This window comes from Corvus brachyrhynchos, unplaced genomic scaffold (assembly GCF_000691975.1).
Source record: "Corvus brachyrhynchos isolate BGI_N302 unplaced genomic scaffold, ASM69197v1 scaffold213, whole genome shotgun sequence".
Lineage (NCBI taxonomy): Eukaryota > Metazoa > Chordata > Aves > Passeriformes > Corvidae > Corvus > Corvus brachyrhynchos.
In genome coordinates, this window is record NW_008237233.1 from 690685 (window position 1) to 697743 (window position 7059).

At 37.6% G+C, this 7059-nt stretch overlaps 1 long non-coding RNA gene across 1 annotated transcript in view; it reads right to left on the reverse strand.

Annotated features, from left to right (window-relative positions):
• Positions 1 to 585: 585 nt before the first annotated feature.
• Positions 586 to 7059, reverse strand: part of LOC108445511 — a 14884-nt gene continuing 8410 nt past the window's right edge. Inside the window, exon 2 of the long non-coding RNA XR_001860398.1 lies at positions 586 to 4374. This is a non-coding gene — a long non-coding RNA (uncharacterized LOC108445511). The remainder of the gene's footprint in view (positions 4375 to 7059) is intronic.

A 7059-nucleotide genomic window follows, 5' to 3' on the forward strand; every position in this document is an offset into this window, starting at 1 on the left:
CCTTCCACCATCTTTGAAAGATGATGGTGATCAGGGAACATCCCTGACAATGACAAATAGGCGACATCACAGCCATTTTCAAAAAAAGGCCAAAGGTGGCCTTCGTTGAACATGAGGCTGGACTAAAAACATCTTAAGGTCAGATGAAGTCTAACTCACCAGCACACAAATTTACATTAAGTATCAAGAACATTTACAGAGAACTCAGAATCAGCCTAGGTAAGTTTTTGTAGTGACCTCTACTTTAACAATAGTCAGTAGACATCTGGGAACTAGAGCATCTACTCACTTAAAATGGAGCCCTAACCTTGACTGATTTGGCAGTCATTAATCATTTAATAATTAAATTTATTTATATTATATTGTTTATAAATTTCGATAATTTAATTACATAAATTTGTACTTAATAATCAATTACATTATTGAAATAAAATAATTCGTTGCAGAGAACATATCACAACTATTGTCTCCCAAACATATGTTCAGTAACTTTGTAAAGACCACTGAGAATAGATACCAGGTGAGAGATGTGATCAATATGCCAATATGTATTTTATGGCTCACAGATGGAAAAACAAGCCTCTATTCTTTCATGTATGTTCTTTAATAAAACAAAGCTTTCAAAACCAACAGAGCTGTAAAGAGCTATTTTCAAAATACAGTTAAGAAACAACAAAACATAGTATATAAACCTTGTATAGGCAAAGACAGGTTTCTTTATATAACTGTTCCCTGGTGGGAGACTTGAGATCAAATAAAGGTGGTACCATTGCCCAATTATCCCAGGTCTAAGAAGAAGGATGTGGGAGAGACTGGAATGGTGATGGCTCAAACAATCAGGGGGCAAGATGCCTACATGCACAGTAACCGCCCAGGCGCAGAGAGTGAGCACAGGTGCCTGCATGGGCTACAAAGCGGGTTTTGAGTAAGATAAGAAAAGAGGCAAACCCTGAGAGACAGGGTACTGTTTCTTTGTCCTTACTCAGGTGAACTCAGCTGTGATAACTCCCCTATTATGGGCCCATAATAGGCTATAATTGACTCAACTGCGCTGATGTAATAGTCAGCTGTAATGTATTAGAAGGTGTCAAAGATTCCTGAAATGTCTCCTCATCCAGTGTTACACCATCCAGTGTAAAACTCTTCACTCCAGGGGTGGTACCAGGATGTTTCCATCTGGCCTAAGCATAATATAAACCCAATGGACTTCGTGTTTCACAGACTTCTTCCATCACCCCCAATGAAATAAGAGCATCACTTCAGCCAACAGACATCTAAATTGCAACAATAAAGTCTTGTTGTGAGATCTACGGGTGGTGATATGTTTTTCCTCCTTCCTTTGTTTCTTTGTTCCTTCCTTCCTGTAACGTTTTTATGCTTCCATGCTGCTGTATTACTATAGATAATGGTAACCAAAATGGCTACATGCCTGCTTCCCACTTCAACCATTTTGTTCTAAAATAAACCCTACATAAATATATTTATTAACATCCATCAGTTTTGTTTCACTCTAACCCACCCCAAGGGATCTGTTAACAAGAACCTGAGTTACCCTCGTTTTCTGGGGCAGGTCATAACACCTGGTCTTCAGAGATCTCTGAAATATCCCATCATCCCAGCCGGATGATGAACCACAGCATCTTCTAACCTGGCACAATAACACCACAAAATCACAACTATGATGGTTTAAGGGAAAACAGGAATCTCCTTTTTAAAAGACTGTAAGGGACACCAGTAAGAACAACCTGATGAAAAGCAATGTTCTGTGATATAAAAGATGTAACAGAACTTACTACAAGCCTCAAAACCTATGAAGATATAAAAAACTTATATTTAGTTGAAACAAAATGTTGATTCAGTACAGCAGAAGACCAAGGTTTTCATTTAGGTCTGGGTAATGTGAATCACTGAAAATCCAGAAGTATTTGTGATCAGGCTGCTATTCCATGTTTCCATCTGAAATGTACTATATTTAATACTAAAGTGCCTCCCAGTCTCCATGCCAACGCTTCTCTGCTTTTGCATCCTTTGATACTTGTTATTCTACCATGACCTCCACAGTCAGTCCAGCTTAATTATGCTTCTGTCCTTCTATGCCTTCTTTTATCAAGATACTTGTGTCCTTCTGAAACTATGCATGACATCTTTTTCCCTCCTCCATTAACACAACATTTGTCTGCAAATAATAGCGCCAATTAAAGTGAAAAGTTCATACTACTCAAAAAAAATGGGTTTGCGGATGTGTTTGATATCTTCTAAGGTAACCATTCTAACTTAGAGGCCTTTCCTTTGTCTCCTCATCAACACGTTACCCTCCGCAGCTACTATTTTATTTCAGGATGGTAGAACAGATTTGCAAAAAAAACAGTTTCTTTTTGTTTTGTAGACTACTAGTTGTGTAATTTGAAATCATGTGAAATCACAAGAGTTATGCTCATTTATTCTAACTGATGGTCTGGCCCTAAAATGCAGCATAGAAGTTTTTTCTTTTACAGACAGAGATGTATGACAAATCAAATCATATACTCCAGTATTTACTTCACCCAATGCAGTGAAGAATATCTTTGAAGAGATCATAGCTTCTAATGTAAGGAATTCTTCATTCACTGAAGAATTGGAAAGAAAAATACATACCAGGACCTTGCATTTTACAAGTTCAGGAATGAATTGATGGCAAGAACTAGAGCACAAATCTCAGTAATCATGCAAGCTGAAGTTACTAGACTTAGGCTGGGGAAAAAATAAATTACTGGAGGCACTTAAGCCTGTAGAAAATATCCCTTGACTGGTTTATATATGGGGATTGTGTGCATCATTCTCTAGTAAATCTAACCACTGACGACTAGGTATGCAGAAAAAGGGTTTTCTTTCTATTAGCTCATGAAGCCAACAATGTGTGTCTAAAGTGAACAGCTAGGCAACCCATCTGTGAACTCTCTACTAATAAATATATAATATAAGCTTTTCATGAACATTCTTATCTTGGAAAGAGAAAGCAGGGGTTTACCATTTTAAGTTCTATGCTCTTCTGCAGAAATCATTCTAAAGTTAAAAGAACTTCAGATACTTTATCTGATGCTGAAATTCAAATATTCCAAGAACCATGCAATCTATTCTCTGCAAGAAACAAGTTCCTCTATAAAAGGAAATTTTTTCTTTCACATATCCTCTGCCCAGTCAGGCTGTTGTCAAAATAATTAGAATGATAGAAATTGGAAGTTCTCAAAAAGTTTCCCCCCTTCCACATTTTTTTAGTTCCTACTAAGTTCGCTTCCAACTCAGCATATTCTGTGAATTTACATGAACTTCTTATTTCTAAATCTGACCCTTTCTAGTCTGGCATCGAGAGACATTCAAAGGCTTGCAGCCTTTGCATAACTAGTGATGTCTCAGCACTGAAGATACATCTACTCTTGCCATGAGAATAATAATCGAGGCTAAAATGGCAGCTCTAGTATTCATTACTGTCCAAGTGAAAAATTCTTATGTTGTTCTTTGCCAAGATGAAAACTTTTTGTAACAGCTACTGAGCTAACTGCAGCAGCAACATATGCAAGCTCCCTAGTCACTTAAAGTACAGCCAGTCAGTCCTCAAATATGAAACTCCTTCACCAGAAGGTCAGACTAATTTCAAGTACCTTTGGTAATACCTTGTTTACATTGTTATTTCTTCAAAGAGAGTAAAACAAACCCATTATTTTCAGAAAACACTCAGAGGAAAACAAATTTGAGGCGGCTATCCTCTTTATTTTTTAACTCCTAATCCCTCTAAGGTGTTATTACAAGCAGAAGGGGCTCTGTTGCACATTTACCCATTCCTGGGTTTTCTTACTTTTTTTGTCAACGTACCATAATGGATGCCAAGACTGTCTGGTTTTGGGTAGATATCTGACCACACAGCACACACCTCCACAGTTCATCATCTATTGTATCACACATTCAAAGCCATTAACCTGAAATGTGCAGAATTTACCCTATTAAACTTTGAAATTATTAACATATTCCACTTTGAAATTATTAACATATTCCATACTATCTTTACATTATGACAATTGCAGGGAGCAACAGCAGCATTCCCTTCCCCCTTCTTCCATCAACGCTGTCACATGACTTGGAGGCTGAATTTTTATTTGAATGCTGTGAAATATAACAATGCTGCTTGACTAAAGGCTGATGAAGGATTAGTTGAATTTCTAAGTGAGAAGCAGACTACAGCTTCCAACTTTCAGGACTCTTGGGGCAGATGCTCAGCTCAAAGCCAGCCAGTTCTGAAGACACTCTCCAAGCAGACTGGGTATCCTCACAAGGCTGTGCTTCTCCTGCTGTCAGTGGACTGGGAACAGCTGCTTCCGTTCCTGGTCAGAAAGTCACCCCCTGTGCAAGAATGGCAGAAATAATTATATATCTGAATAACAGACACTTTTTCCTTCAAACCTCTCCTAGTCACCAGCTGTAATTTCCCCTGTAGCTCTAAATAGCTATAGCATATATCATAGAGCAAATGTGCTCCATCAGAGCTACCCAACAGGTCTCTGCAGCTCAAGGAACTTGAAAAGGAGCGTAGGGTCCTTTGGATCCAATTCACTGAAGTCAGCAGTGCTACCAAAGCAGCCTGTGCACAGGTCCTTGAGCTACCTGAGGAAACTCCCCAGCATTTCCCTGGCAAGCACAAGGGAATACATGCATGCAGTTCCAGAAGTCAATTCTTATACTGAAAACTGTTTTGGTTTATTGTTTCACATTATTCTATTTGAATAGCCAGCCCAAAGGCATGACCAGGCACCATTCGTGCGTGATCACCTTGCTTCAGAGATACCTTAAACTAATCAATGATGCTCCTCCGAAAAAGGCAATGGGTTTTTTCTCATTTGTTTGCTTGACTTATTTTTTGTTCTGGAAAAGCCTGAGAATATGTAGGTGGGGTAGCAGAAAACAAAATTGCCATATTGCATCTCCAGAAGCACTCCTACATTTCTCTCAAGTAGGAAGTAATGTACAAATACATGCAAAATCATTTTGGCTTTTGGTAATGAGCTGAGCTCTCCTGGAATTCTCTGGGTAAGTGCTATTAATTTCATTGTGAGAATATAAAAGACCAGTACAAATAATTATTTTGACATAATTAGAGGTGATGGAGGTTGGTATCTCCCTCATTTTCCACTCTTAATGTTTTAGTTAACTCTTACTCCCTGATTTATTTTCAATTCTTGTTCTTTAATTAATATAAATAAGGAGGGTTGTTTACTGTAAGAAAGCAAAATTTTTTATGACACGACTTTTTGAAATTCCTTAAAGTTTCTGTGCCACTTTGATTCCGAATCTCCTGAAGTTTATTGGATTCAGAATCTCCTGAAGTTATCCTTGGAAAACAGCAAAGTCTCAATCTGCAAAATTACTGCAGACCTCCATTGAGTAACATATCCCTAGAAGCAAAAGAAATACATAAATGAGATAATTTGGGTCATTTTGTAAACCTTGGCCAGTAGAGATTATGAGATTCCAAACAAGGGTAATTAAACTAAAGTATTGACCATATTCTCCTCATCAATAAACCTAATTTTACACAGTATGTGTTGATATGTTAACAGAATTTTGAAACTGTTAAGTAAGACAATGAAAAAGAGACAATATTAGACTGTATATTACTTAGCAAAACAATTCAGAAGACATCTATTAGTATTAATTTCACCCCCACAAATTGTGCAAGCTGAAGAATGGAAGTAAGTATTCATTTTATTAGCAAAGATATCTGGTCGTCCAGGTGGAGCTTAACTGTTTTATAATAGTTTAAATCAGGTACACTGAAATCAGTCTCATGGGCTACCAAAGGGCTGAACCAAGAACAACATTTATTTCTGTAAATTTCACCTTCACTCATGGGCTAAAATGTAACTTGAAAATGTTCTTGAAAATGTTAGGCATATTTCTGCATTAGGAAGAATAGAATCAAGTACCCTTGGGATCAAGAATTCTTGGTGTCAAATATGTCCCATATATCCATAGTTCCTTACCTGGCCGGAAGGAAAGGTAAGAACACAACCCAAAAAATGTAGGCATGAAGTTCCCTGGTACTGCTGATGAGGGCAGAACATGGGTATTCTGCTAGTCTTCTCCACTGCAACTTACAAAAAGGTAGGACAAGGCTACAAAAAAAGAAAAGGCAGAATACCTCTGCCTTAAATCACAACTGAATCTTACTGTAAATCAGCATCAAGGATTTGACATCAGGGAACTGGAGAGGATGGAACACCCTCCCACACTGGAGCATGGAACTCTCACATTTTTTCTGAGATGTTGCTTGTATAGGTCCAGTATAAATAGATGATGTTTGCAGTACTTGTATCCTTATAACTTCCATTTTGTGTTTTCCAGCATTCTGAGTAAAAGTACAGCTCATTGGAAGAGCTTGATTTATTGTCTAACAACGTGCATGGGAAAAAGGTCTAGTTGCTCTAGCCAGGGAAAGATTTCTGGATCAAAGGGTATGACTGGATTTTCATTGAAAACTCTGTCTCCCATTCATATAATTCATTAATCATAGTTTACATAAAATTATTCCATTCCATCAGAAGATCTTATTCCTATCCAGATGGCAGAACTAATTCAGTTTGCACAGCTTCAAGAAAGCAGATGGGAAGAGAGGCTCTTAAACCTCTGGAATTATCCCAAAAATACTGTCACACCTCCAGAAAAAAAAAAAAAAAAAAAAAAAAAAAAAACAAACAAACAACCAAACCACCAAAACCCCTAAAAATTTATCTGGCAATATCCACAGAGGGCCCAACAGAAATGAATTTAGCCACAGAATGTAAAACCATCCTGTAGTGGTTTGGTCCAAAATACTCATGACTGTTTACTTTCTGTGAGATAAGAATTAGAAGAAAAACAGAGCAGGCACCAAATTTGAAAGAATATAAAGAAGTGTATTAACAGACCTAAAAGAAGGAAAAAAAATCATACCACACCTTCAGAACACTTCTCCTCCCCCCACCTTTCTCCCTTCTCCCACTGACAATGTAAAAAGACAACCCTTGAGATGTTCAGTCTGTTTACCACTTC